The 14024-nt window shown below is 47.1% G+C and overlaps 1 non-coding gene across 1 annotated transcript; it reads right to left on the reverse strand.

Moving 5' to 3' along the window:
* Nucleotides 1-167: 167 nt before the first annotated feature.
* On the reverse strand, nucleotides 168-1978 carry LOC149548513 (18S ribosomal RNA). The gene has a single exon (XR_016354756.1). It is a non-coding gene; the product is annotated as an 18S ribosomal RNA (ribosomal RNA).
* Nucleotides 1979-14024: the final 12046 nt, after the last annotated feature.

Here is a 14024-nt window from a genome sequence, read left to right on the forward strand (position 1 = left end):
CTTTTGATCACAGGCATTTGATGTGACCCTTAACCTTGACAGCACTAGACCCGTAGCTTGGCCGTCCTGCACATCGCTACAGGGCTGAGTGTCCACACGTCACCGAGATTTTGGGGGCGAGGAGGAGGCCAGCTCCATCCCCTACACAATTCAGGGTCTCGAACCAACAATGATCCTACCGCAGGTTCACCTATGGTAACCTTGTTACGACTTCTCCTTCCTCTAAATGATAATGTTTAGTGAACTTCTCACGATGTCACCGACAAGAACCGCCATCATCACCATGATCCGAACACTTCACCGGATCATTCAATCGGTAGGAGAGACGGGCAGTGTGTACAAAGGGCAGGGACGTAGTCAACACGAGCTGATGACTCATGCTTACTAGGAATTCCTTGTTGAAGATCAATAATTGCAATGGTCTATCCCCATCACGATGCAATTTGGCAAGATTTCCCAAACCTTTTGAGCTAGGGAGAGAAACTCGTTGGTTGCATCGGTGTAGCACGCTTGTGGCCCAAAACATCTAAGGGCATCACAGACCTGTTATTGCCTCAAACTTCCATGGCCTAGGAGGCCATAGTCCCTCTAAGAAGCTGGCCGTGAAGGGGAACCTCCGCGTAGCTAGTTAGCAGGCTGAGGTATCATTCGTTAACAAAATTAACCAGAAAAATTGCTCCACCAACTAAGAACGGCCATGCACCACCACCCATAGAATCAAGAAAGAGCTCTCAATCTGTCAATCCTTACTATGTCTAGACCTGGTAAGTTTCCCCGTGTTGAGTCAAATTAAGCCATAGGCTCCACTCTTGGTGGTGCCCTTCTATCAATTCCTTTAAGTTTCAGCCTTGCGACCATACTCCCCCCGGAACCCAAACACTCTGATTTCTCAGAAGGTGCTGGCGGAGTCCTTAGAGCAACATCCGCCAATCCCTGGTCGGCATCGTTTATGGTTGAGACTAGGACGGTATCTGATCGTCTTTGAGCCCCCAACTTTCATTCTTGATTAATGAAAACATCCTTGGAAAATGCTTTTGCAGTGGTTCATCTTCCATAAATCCAATAATTTCACCTCTGACAATGAAATACGAATGCCCCCGACAGTCCCTATTAATCATTACTCCAGTCCCAAAGGCCAATGGAACAAGACCAGACTCCTATCGCGTTATTCCATGCTAATTTATTCAGAGCATAGGCTTGCTTTGAGCACTCAAATTTTTTCAAAGTAATGGTGCCGGAACCATGACCTAGCCAATTAAGGCCAGGAATACGCCGCCGGCAGAAGGGACGTGACAACCAATGCACACCGAGAAGGCGGACCGACCGTGATGACCAAAGGTCCAACTATGAGCTTTTTAACTGCAACAACTTAAATATACACTATTGGAGCTGGAATTACCATAGCTGCTAGCACCAGACTTTCCCTCCAATGTATCCTCGTTAAGGGATTTAGATTGTACTCATTCCAATTACCAGACTTGATGAGCCCAGTATTGTTATTTATTGTCACTACCTCCCCGTGTTAGGATTGGGTAATTTGCACGCCTGCTACCTTCCTTGGATGTGGTAGCCGTTTCTCAAGCTCCCTCTCCATAATCAAACCCTAATTCTTCATCACCCGTCACCATGATGGTAGGCCTCTATCCTACCATTGAAAGTTGATAGGGCAAAAATTTGAATGAAGCATCACCAGCACAAAGGCCGTGCGATCCGTCGAGTTATCATGAATCACTGGAATAGCGGGCGAGCCTGCACTGACCTTTTATCTAATAAATGCATCCCTTCCGAGAGTCAATATTTGGTGCACGTATTAGCTCTAGAATTACTATGGTTATCCAAGTAGCAAATTACCATCAAAGAAACTATAACTGATTTAATGAGCCATCCACAGTTTCACAGTCTAAAATAGTTCATACTTAGACATGCATGGCTTAATCTTTGAGACAAGCATATGACTATTGGCAAGATCGACCAGGTAGCTTCTAACAATGAGGGGACCCCCAAGACCTTCTACAGCCAAGGGATGCCCACAACGATGGGAAACCAAAATTTGCATTTGCTCCGTCATGCATCCAAACATAATCTGCCACACAAGCAACAAGAATGACATTCACAGCACATGCAGGACTCGCAATGCTCAAAGATTTCACACAAGAGGAAAGTGTCCCATCATCGACCAGAGAGGGCCGAACAAGGAACCTTAGTTCACAGGCACCTGGGAAGAACATCCCGTACGGAACCCTTTACCCTCGAACTCGTTGTCGCCACTACGCAGAAAGAAGCCTCGAGTCTGTACAAGATGCACCATGCACGTAGCCACCTCAATTGTAAGGCCACTCAGAGACATCCATTTCCTAGGAATATTCCTCCTACACGCCTATTGAGGTGCACCCGCACAGACAAAATCCTTCTCAATTGCAACAAACATTTTCCCATGATGAAGAGCTGGTTGTCAAAGTGCCAACGGAGACCACTGTGCTAAAGGGTGAAGGGTCGTACGAGTCAAAAACATGGCTGGTTATGCAATTGGCGGGAGCATCACTGTGCACACGACCACCTCAATTATAAGGCCACTCAAGGGCATCGTGTATAACACCCCCTCCGCACATTTATCGGTGATGAGAGCCCACCCGCATACACGAACATGTCTAACCTCTTGAAAATATCTCCTTTCCCAGCATAGCCTCGCTAACCGTTCCCCGTGACACGTGATCTACCAGCGCAGGTATAGAAAAGTTCCTATGGGTGAACACTCACACTAGCATTGTTGGACAAGCTTCAATCTCATGCACATGCACATACCGAAGAACTGCACTGTGAGGGAACCACCCACAAGCACCCACATCTCGGTAAAAAGCATTCGTATGATTTCTTCCCCTAGACAGACATGTTGGGCCTGCACTTGTTGGAGCATTGCAAAGACAAGCACTCTGGTTCGTAGGAGCCTGAGAAGAACATCTCATATGAAACCCATTCCCCCAAAATGATCGAATCACAAATGCTCACAGTAGAGTCATAATGCAAAGATGTACACCGCACACGCGACTGAGTAAGGACACTCAGAGACATCCATTTCCCAGGCATATGCCCCCTACACGCTTTTTGGTGCACCCCGTACAAACGGCCATACTTCGACAAGCCCTCCCAGAATTTTGCATCTGAAGAGAGATGAAATGCCTTGGGCTTTTTGTCCACACAATGCAAACACCAAATGCTCTCTTTAGGGGGGAGCTGAAGAAGAGTATCTCCCACAGAACCCATGACCCACAGCCATTCGTATTGCACAGGGCAGGATAGGGCATGGAGAGTTTCTGCATCCAAACAAAAATTATCGGTAATACTCTACGCTTCTATTGGCTCGGACCACAAAGGTTGTCACGACAGTGCCATGCACTTCTGTAGGATGAGACAGTGAAGAGGCAAGCACGCACCGAGAATGCACTAGCAAATAAATTATGTGGCAACCAAACCTTTTGTCAGCCCCCCTCTCACTCCCAAGGCTCTACCAATCGGCAAAAACTTAGGGTGGAGAGTGGACCCTCGATGGAATTAGGGACATCGAGCAATGTACCCGTGCAACCATCCCTTTCCTTCTTTCCGTCTGGGTAGGATAAAAATGCAATGATAGAACATGCCAATGAGTCGGAGCCCTTGGCTAAAAGATACAACTCCATACACACTCAGCAAAAAGTGCATCTTAGAATCGAACACCAAATGTGTAGTGTGTTGCAAGCCATGCAGACACCTACATATAGGGTATATCCAACAAAATAAAGTGACAAGTACTTCCCACCAGCTCCGCCACTACGATTACCAAATGGGATATACTCACCGCCACAGATTAATGACCATCATTACCATCTTGGAATAGATACAAGCACATCGAGCTTCATCCAATCAACTGGATGAATTTCACCTTGAAGGGGCCCAATCCAAAAGTTCTAGAGGTCATCTCCTAGAACTCTGAAGAACAAGGCCCATCTTACATGCAAACTCTGCTACTGCGCAAACATAGGTTGCAATTAAAGAGAAATTACAAGCCCATCACAATGGACTGAGGCCAATGCTCCGACTAATTAAATTTTCTCTTGCAATCACCATGCCACCATTCATAGAGAGATCTCCCCATTCACTTGTGACGCGACGCACAATCCAAGTGCTAGACGCGAGCTCGCCCTTGAAAGGCCACTTTACAAGGCATCCCCCGATGACACATTGGAACGACAACCACTGTTGAACCATTCCCAATGTTGTCAAAGCTTCCCATTTTAGGCATGATAGGCACACAAAATTTTTTGCTAGAGTGCCAAGCACCCACCTCATGGCTAGAGACAAGGGCTCACCATTAGATCAACTTCAAAATCGCAGAACAGACGCAGTGTAGAATGGCAACCGCTGCCAAGTCCCTTCCGTAATTGCGTCGGTCGAGTGATTGAATAAGGTGATCTAAGAGAGGGTCCAAGCATAGGCATTCATTGGGGGATTCGCGTCGATGGAATAAATTTATGCAATACTCGAGCAACATCGGACGGAGGCACTAGACGAGGGCTCCAGCCAAACCTTTTTCCGAAATTGCGCCAGCTGAGTGATAAGAAAACATGATCTAAGGAGAGTCCAGGAATAGCACCCTCGAGGGTGGGCTTCATGCCCCTCTAATTGCTTCAATGTCGGCATCCACTGTTTCAAAATCTGACATATCCATCCGCCCTAACAGCGTCGTTGAATCGATGAGGGGGGCATGAGAGAGGCTTGTGACAACCACCTCTCCCATTGTAGCTGTGATAGGCATGCAAAAAATTTTGCTAAAGCGCCAAAGCACCCACCTCATGGCTATAGACAAGGGCTCGCCATTAGATCAACTTTGAAATAGTAGAACAGACACGGTGTAGAATGGCAACCGCTACCAATTCTCTTCCGTAATTATGTCGGTCAAGTGATCGAAGAAGGTGATCTAAGAGAGGGTCCAAGTGTAGGCATTCATTGGGGGATTCGCTCCAATGGCATAAATTTATGCAACACTAGAGCAACATCGGACGGAGGTCCTACACAAGGGCTCCCATTTTAGATCAAGTTTTAAAATCACCAAGTAGACGTGGTGAGGGCTGGCAACCACTGCCAAACCTTTTTCCAAAATTGCGCCAGCTGAGTGACAAGAAAACATGATCTAAAGGAGAGTCCAGGTATAGCACCCATGAGGGTGGGCTTCGTGCCCCTCTAATTGATTCAACGTTGGCATCCATAGTTTCAAAATCCAACATATCCATCTGCCCTGACAGCCGTGTTTAATCAATGAGGGGGGCACAGGAGAGGCTCGCGGAAAACCACCTCTCCCATTGTAGCTGCGATAGGCATGAAAAAAAAATTTCTAGAGCACCAAGCACCCACCTCATGGCTATAGACAAGGGCTCGCCATTAGATCAACTTCGAAATCGCAGAACACACGCGGTGTAGAATGGTAACCGCTGCCAAGTCTCTTTCGTAATTATGTAGGTCGAGGGATCAAAGAAGGTGATCTAAGAGAGGGTCCAATCGTAGGCTTTCATTGGGGGATTCGCGCCGATGGCATAAATTTATGCAATACCCAAGCAACACCGGACGGAGGTGCTAGACAAGGGCTCCCATTTTAGATCAAGTTTTAAAATCACCAAGTAGACACGGTGAGGGCTGGCAACCGCTGCCAAACCTTTTTCCAAAATTGCGCCAGCTAAGTGACAAGAAAACATGATCTAAAGGAGAGTCCAAGAATAGCACCCTCGAGGGTGGGCTTCATGCCCCTCTAATTGATTCAACGTTGGCGTCCACCATTTCAAAATCTGACATATCCATCTGCCCTGACAGTGGCGTTGAATCAATGAGGGGGGCACGGGAGAGGCTCGTGGCAACCACCTCTACCATTGTAGCCGCGATAGGCACACAAAATTTTTTGCTAGAGTGCGAAGCACCCACCTCATGGCTATAGACAAGTGCTCGCCATTAGATCAACTTTGAAATCGCAGAACAGACACGGCGTAGAATGGCAACCGCTGCCAAGTCTCTTCCGTAATTGCGTCGGTCGAGTGATCAAAGATGGTGATCTAAGAGAGGGTCCAAGAGTAGGCATTTGTTGGGGGATTTTTGCTAATGGCATAAATTTATGCAACACCCGAGCAACACTGGACGGAGGTGCTAGACGAGGGCTCCCATTTTAGATCAAGTTTTATAATCACCAAGTAGACGCAGTGAGGGCTGGCAAGCGCTGCCAAACCTTTCTCCAAAATTGCGCCATCTGAGTGACAAGAAAACATGATCTAAAGGAGAGTCCAAGAATATCACCCTCGAGGGTGGGCTTCATGTCCCTCTAATTGATTCAATGTCGGCGTCCACCATTTCAAAATCCGACATATCCATCCGCCCTGATAGTGGTATTGAATCAATGAGGGGGGCACAGAAGAGGCTGACGGCAACCACCTCTCCCATTGTAGCCACGATAGGCACGCAAAATATTTTTCTAGAGTGCCAAGCACCCACCTCATGGCTAGAGACAAGGGCTCGCCATTAGATCAACTTTGAAATCACAGAATAGACATGGTGTAGAATGGCAATCGCTACCAAGTCTGTTCTATAATTACGTTGGTAGAGTGATCGAAGAAGGTGATCTAAGAGAGGGTCCAAGCGTAGGCATTCGTTGGGGGATTTGCGCCAATGGAAAAAATTTATGCAATACCCGAGCAACACTGGATGAAGGTGCTAGACAAGGACTCCCATTTTAGATCAAGTTTTAAAATCACCAAGTAGACGCGATGAGGGCTAGCAAGCGCTGCCAAATCTTTTTTCGAAATTGCGTCAGCTGAGTGACAAGAGAAAATGATCTAAAGGAGAGTCCAGGAATAGCACCCTCAAGGGTGGGCTTGATGCCCCTCTAATTGATTCAACGTCGACATCCACCGTTTCAAAATTTGACATATCCATCTGCCCTGACAACGGCATTGAATCAATGAGGGGGGCATGGGAGAGGCTCGCGGCAACCACGTCTCCCATTGTAGCTATGATAGGCATGCAAAAAATTTTGCTCGAGCGCCAAATCACCCACCTCATGGCTATAGACAAGGGCTCGCCATTAGATCAACTTTGAAATCGCAAAACAGACGCGGTGTAGAATGCCAACCGTTGCCAAGTCTTTTCCATAATTGAGTCGGTTGAGTGATCAAAGAAGGTGATCTAAGAGAGGGTCCAAGCATAGGCATTCATTGGGGGATTCGCGCTGATGGCAAAAATTTATGCAATACTCGAGCAACACCGGATAGAGGTGCTAGATGAGGGCTCCCATTTTAGATCAAGTTTTAAAATCACCAAGTAGACGCGGCGATGGCTGGCAACCGCTGCCAAACCTTTTTCCCAAATTGTGCCTGTTGAGTGACAAGAGAACATGATGTAAAGGAGAGTCTAGGTATAGCACACATGAGGGTGGGCTTCATGCCCCTCTAATTGATTCAATGTCGGCATCCACCATTTCAAAATTTGACATATCCATCTGCCCTGACAGCGGCATTGAATCAATGAGGGGGGCATGGGAGAGGCTCGCGGAAACCACCTCTCCCATTGTAGCCGCGATAGGCATGCAATAAATTTTGCTAGAGTTCCAAGCACCCACCTCATGGCTAGAGACGAGGGCTTGCCATTAGATCAACTTCAAAATCGCAGAACAGATGCGGTGTAGAATGGCAACCGCTCCCAAGTCTCTTTCGTAATTGCGTCGGTCAAGTGATAGAAGAAGGTGATCTAAGAGAGGGTCCAAGCGTAGGCATTTGTTGGGGGATTTGCGCCGATGGCATAAATTTATGCAATACTCGAGAAACACCGAACGGAGGTGCTAGACGAGGGCTCCCGTTTTAGATCGAGTTTTAAAATCCCCAAGTAGATGCGGTGAGGGTTGGCAACCTTTGCCAAACCTTTTTCCAAAATTGCGCCAGCTGAGTGACAAGAAAACATGATCTAAAGGAGAGTCCAGGAATAGTACCCTTGAGGGTGGGCTTCATGCCCCTCTAATTGATTTAATGTCGGTGTCCACCATTTCAAAATCTGACATATCCATCCACCCTGACAGTAGCATTGAATCAATGAGGGGGGCATGTGAGAGGCTCGCGGCAACCACCTCTCCCATTGTAGCCATGATAGGTATGCAAAAAATTTTGATAGAGCGCCAAGCACCCACCTCATGGCTAGAGACAAGGGCTCGCCATTAGATCAAATTTGAAATCGCAGAATAGACGTGGTGTAGAATGGCAACCACTGCCAAGTCTCTTCCGTAATTGCGTCGGTCGAGTGATCAAAGAAGGTGATCTAAGAGAGGGTCCAAGGATAGGCATTCATTGGGGGATTCGCACGAATGGCATAAATTTATGCAATACTGGAGCAACATCGGACGGAGGTGCTAGACGAGGACTCCCGTTTTAGATCAAGTTTTAAAATCACCAAGTAGACGCGGTGAGGGTTGGTAACCGCTACCAAACCTTTTTCCGAAATTGCACCAGCTGAGTGACAAGAAAACATGATCTAAAGGAGAGTCCAGGAATAACACCCTTGAGGGTGATATTCATGCGCCTCTAATTGATTCAATTTCGATGTCCACCATTTCAAAATCCAACATATTTATCCACCCTAACAGCGGTGTTGAATCAATGAGGGGGGCACGGGAGAGGCTTGCGGTAACCACCTCTCCCAATGTAGCCACGATAGGCACGCAAAAAATTTTGCTAGAGCACCAAGCACCCACCTCATGGCTAGAGACAAGGGCTTGCCATTAGATAAACTTTGAAATCGCAGAACAGATACGGTGTAGAATGGCAACCTCTGCCAAGTCTCTTCCGTAGTTGCGTTAGTTGAGTGATCAAAGAAGGTGATCTAAGAGAGGGTCCAAGCATACGCATTCATTGGGGGATTCACACCGATGGCATAAATTTATGCAATACCCGAGCAACACTGGATGGAGGTGCTAGACGAGGGCTCCCATTTTAGATCGAGTTTTAAAATCACCAAGTAGACGCGGTGAGGGCTGGAAACCACTGCCAAACCTTTTTTTGAAATTGCGCCAGCTGAGTGACAAGAAAACATGATCTAAAGGAGAGTCATGGAATAGCACATCGAGGGTGGGCTTCATGCCCCTCTAATTGATTCAACGTCGGCATCCACCATTTCAAAATCTGACATATCCATCCACCTTGACACCGACGTTGAATCAATGAGAGGGGCATGGGAGAGGCTCGCAGCAACCACCTCTCCTATAAAAGCTATTAGTGCAAGGCTCGCTCTGCATTAGAAATTAGCGAACACACTAACAACTGCCTTAAAATTCCAAATCCTTGAAAATTCTGACCAAACAGCCATTCATGACCCAATTTTTTATGAGGTCGGCAGAGGAGCTAAAGATTGTCATCGATTAGGAGATGTGAGTTCATGGAGCCAAGGGACTGAAATGGTCATCATGCTCTTCTGATCAACTGGATGAATTTCACCTTGAAGGGGCCCAATCCAAAAGTTTCGGAGGTCATCTCCTGGAACTCTCAAGAACAAGGCCCATCTTTACATGCAAACTCTACTACTGCGCAAACATAGGTTGCAATTAAAGAGAAATTGCAAGGCCGTCACAATGGCCCGAGGCCAATGGCTCTGACTAAGTCAATTTTCTCTTGCAATCACCATGCCACCATTCACAGAGAGATCTCCCCATTCACTTGTGACGCGATGAACAATCCAAGTGCTAGACGTGAGCTCGCCCTTGAAAGAAAGACCATTTTCCAAGACATCCCTCGATGACACATTGGAACGACAACCACTGTCAAACCATTCAAAATGTTGTGTCGATCGAGTTGGCACAGAGGTGACCTTAGGGAGCTCCCACGTAGCAATCGGGATGTGCTTTTGTGCCCATCTCTCACAAAAACCAATGTTAGTTGTGAACGAATTTGGAATCCAAGGGCTCGTATCCGTCGATATCGTCACCACTGGGTCTATATACAAAGTCCACGGAGAGGTTCTGATAAGAGAAGCTCCGCTACTCACTCACACAAACATCCCAAATTCTAGACACAAGCTCCCGCCCTTAGCATTGCTCTCCAGAACACCGCAATGACACATTGGAATGACAATTGCTGTCGAACAACTCCCAAAATTGTGGCAATGGAGTGAGAAAGAAAAGCAACTTTGGGGAGCCGTGCATAGAAAATGGGCTGCTACTGCTTCATTCTGCTCTTATATAGATCTGACGTCGTTGATTTCATTTGGAATCCAAGGCTAGATTCATCCTTGCTCACACAAGCAATGGCTCTTCTAATCAAATGGCCATGGGGAGCTTTCGATAACAAAGGGTTCGTTGTCACTCGTGATGCATAGCCCAACTGCTAGACGACGGCTCACCCTTCAGATCGCTGCCCAGGAAACCACCACAATGGCACCTTTGGAATGAAAACCGCTGCTGAACCATTCTAAAAATTTTGTGCAAAAGAAGTTGTTGCGTAGAGAACGATTCTGGGGAGAGAGCCCTCGCATAGAAAAATCGAGATGGCTTCACGTCCCTCCCAATAGAAACGATGCTGTTGTCAATATTCCAAATCCGAATAACGTGTATTTCACGAACACCAGCACTGATTCTATTGGGGAGGGTTGCTGAGAGCTTTTGTTATCAAAGCTCCCATTGTAGCCACGATAGGCACACAAAAAATTGCTAGAGCCCCAAGCACCCACCTCATGGCTAGACAAGGGCTTGCCATTAGATCAACTTTGAAATCCCTGAATAGACGCGCTGTGGAATGGCAACCGCTGCCAAGCCTCTTCCGTAATTGCGTCGGTCGAGTGATCGAAGAAGGTGATCTAAGAGAGAGTCCAAGGCGAGGGATTTGTTGGGGGATTCGCGCCGATAGCAAAAATTTATGCAATACCTAAGCAACATCGAACGGAGGTGCTAGACGAGGGCTCCCATTTTAGATTAGGTTTTAAAATCACCAAGTAGATGCGGTGAGGGCTGGTAACCGCTGCCAAACCTTTTTCCAAAATTGGACTCGATGAGAGAACTTGGTGGGGTGACTTGATGAACGGACGCAAAGAGTGGACTTGGTGAGGGTACTTGGTGGCTCGACTTGATGAGAAGACTCAAAGAGTCCACTTGGTGAGAGTACTTGGCGGGGTGAACTGATGAACGGACTTAAAGAGTCGACTTGGTGGGAGTACCTAGTGGGGTGCTTTGATGAAGGGACATAAAGAGTCGACTTGGTTAGAGTACTTGTTCTGGTGACTTGATGAACGGACTTAAATAGTCGACTTGGTGGGGCGACTTGATGAAAGGACTTAATGAGTCAACTTGGTGAGAGTACTTGGTGGGGTGACTTGATGAACGCACTTGAAGAATCAACTTGGTTAGAGTACTTGGTGGGGTGACTTGATGAACGGACTCAAAGAGTCGACTTGGTGAGAGTACTTGGTGGCTTGATGAGTAGACTTAAAGAGTCAACTTGGTGAGATTACTTGGCGGGGTGAACTGATGAACGGACTTAAAGAGTCGACTTGCTGGGAGTACTTGGTGGGTCGACTTGTTGGGGTGACTTGATGAATGGACTTAAAGAGTCGACTTGGTTAGAGTACTTGTTCTGGTGACTTGATGAACGGAATTGAAGAGTTGACTTGGTGGGGTGACTTGATGAAAGGACTTAAAGAGTCAACTTGGCGAGAGTACTTGGTGGGGTGACTTGATGAACAAACTTAAAGGGTCGACTTGGCGGGGTGACCCGATCAACACACTTGAAGGGTCAAGTTGGTGGGGTGACTTGATTAACGGACCTAAAGAGTTGACCAGGTGAGAGTACTTGGTGGGGTGACTTGATGAACAGAGTTAAAGAGTCAACTTGGTGAGAGTACTTGGTCGGGTGACTTGATGAACACACTTCAAGAATCAACTTTGTTAGAGTACTTGGTGGGGTGACTTGATGAACGAACTTAAAGAGTCGACTTGGTGGGCTGACCTGGCGGGGTGACTTGATGAACGAACTTAGAGAGTCGACTTGGTGAGCGTACTTGGTGACTTGGTGGGCCGACCTGGCCGGGTGACTTGATGAATGAACTTAAAGAGTCCACTTGGTGGGCCGACCTGGTGGGGTGACTTGATGAATGAACCTAAAGAGTCGACTTGGTGAGAGTACTTGGTGGGCAGACATAGCGGGGTGATTTGATGAGCGAACTTAAAGAGTCAACTTGGTGAGAGTACTTGATGGGGTGACTTAATGAATGAACCTAAAGAGTCAACTTGGTGGGCCGACCTGGCAGGGTGACTTGATGAACGAACTTAAAGAGTCGACTTGGTGGGCCGACCTGGTAGGGTGACTTGATGAACAAACTTAAAGAGTCAACTTGGTGAGAGTACTTGGTGGGCTGACCTAGCGAGGTGACTTGATGAACAAACTTAAAGAGTCGACTTGGTGAGAGTACTCAGTGGGCTGACCTAGTCACGTGACACTATGAACGAACTTAAAGAGTCAACTTGGTGGGCCGACTTGGTCGAGTGACTTGATGAACAAACTTAAAGAGTCGACTTGGCTGGTCAAAATGGTGGGGTAACTTGGTGAGAGTACTTGGTTGGCTGACCCGGCAGGGTGACTTGATGAACGAACTTAGAGAGTCAACATTGTGAGAGTACTTGGTGGGTCGAACTGGCGGGGTGACTTGATGAACGAACCTAAAGAGTCAACTTGGTGAGAGAACTTGGTGGGCTAAGCTGGCAGTTTGAATTGATGAACGAACGTAAAGAGAACACTTTGTGAGAGTACTTGGTGGGCTGACCTGGCGAGGTGACTTGATGACCGAACTTAAAGGGTCGACTTGGTGAGAGTACATGGCGGGCTGACTTGGAGGAGCGACTTGATGAACAAACTTAAAGAGTCAACTTGGTGAGAGTACTTGGTGGGGTGACTTGATGAACAAACCTAAAGAGTCAACTTGGTGAGAGTACTCAGTGGGCCGACCTGGCGGGGTGACTTGGTGATCAAACTTAAAGAGTTGACTTGGTGAGAGTACTTGGTGGGCTGACTTGGTGGGGTGATTTGATGAACAAACTTAAAGAGTCGACTTGGTGGGCTGACTTGGTAGAGTGACTTCAAGAATGAACTTAAATAGTCCACTTGGTGGGCCGACCTGGCGGGCTGACTTGATGAACGAACTTAAAGAGTCGACTTGGTGAGAGTAATTTGTGGGCTGACCTGGCGGGGTGACTTGATGAATAAACTTAAAGAGTCAACTAGGTGGGGTGACTTGATGAACGCACTTGAAGGGTTGACTTGGTGGGGTGACTCTATGAACGGACCTAAATAGTTGACTTGGTGAGAGTACTTGGTGGGGTGACTTGATGAACAGACTTAAAGAGTCGACTTGGTGAGAGTACTTGGTGGGGTGACTTGATGAGTGCACTTGAAGAATCAACTTGGTTAGAGTACTTGGTGGGGTGACTTGATGAACGGACTCAAAGATTTGACTTGCTGAGAGTACTTGGTGGCTCGACTTGATGAGCAGACTTAAAGAGTCCACTTGGTGAGAGTACTTGGCGGGGTGAGCTGATGAACAGACTTAAAGAATCAACTTGGTGGGAGTACTTGGTTGGCCGAACTGGTGGGGTGACTTGATGAACGAACATAAAGAGTCGAATTGGTGAGAGTACTTGTACTTATTCTAGTGACTTGATGAATGGACTTAAAGAGTCAATTTGGTGGGGTCACTTGATGAAAGGACTTAAAGAGTTGACTTGGTGAGAGTAATTGGTACGGTGACTTGAAGAAAGAACTTAAAGGGTTGACATGATGGGGTGACTTGGTGAACGGACCTAAAGAGTTGACTCGGTGAGAGCACTTGGTGGGGTGACTTGATGAATGGACTCAAAGAGTCAACTTGGTGAGAGTACTTGGTGGCTTGACTTGATGAGCAGACTCAAAGAGTCCACTTGGTGAGAGTACTTGGCGGGGTGAACTGATGAATGGACTTAAAGAGTCAACTTGGTGGGCCGACCTAGT

This window comes from Cupressus sempervirens, chromosome 7 (assembly GCF_028749045.1).
Source record: "Cupressus sempervirens isolate cs-2001-9-10 chromosome 7, ASM2874904v1, whole genome shotgun sequence".
Lineage (NCBI taxonomy): Eukaryota > Viridiplantae > Streptophyta > Pinopsida > Cupressales > Cupressaceae > Cupressus > Cupressus sempervirens.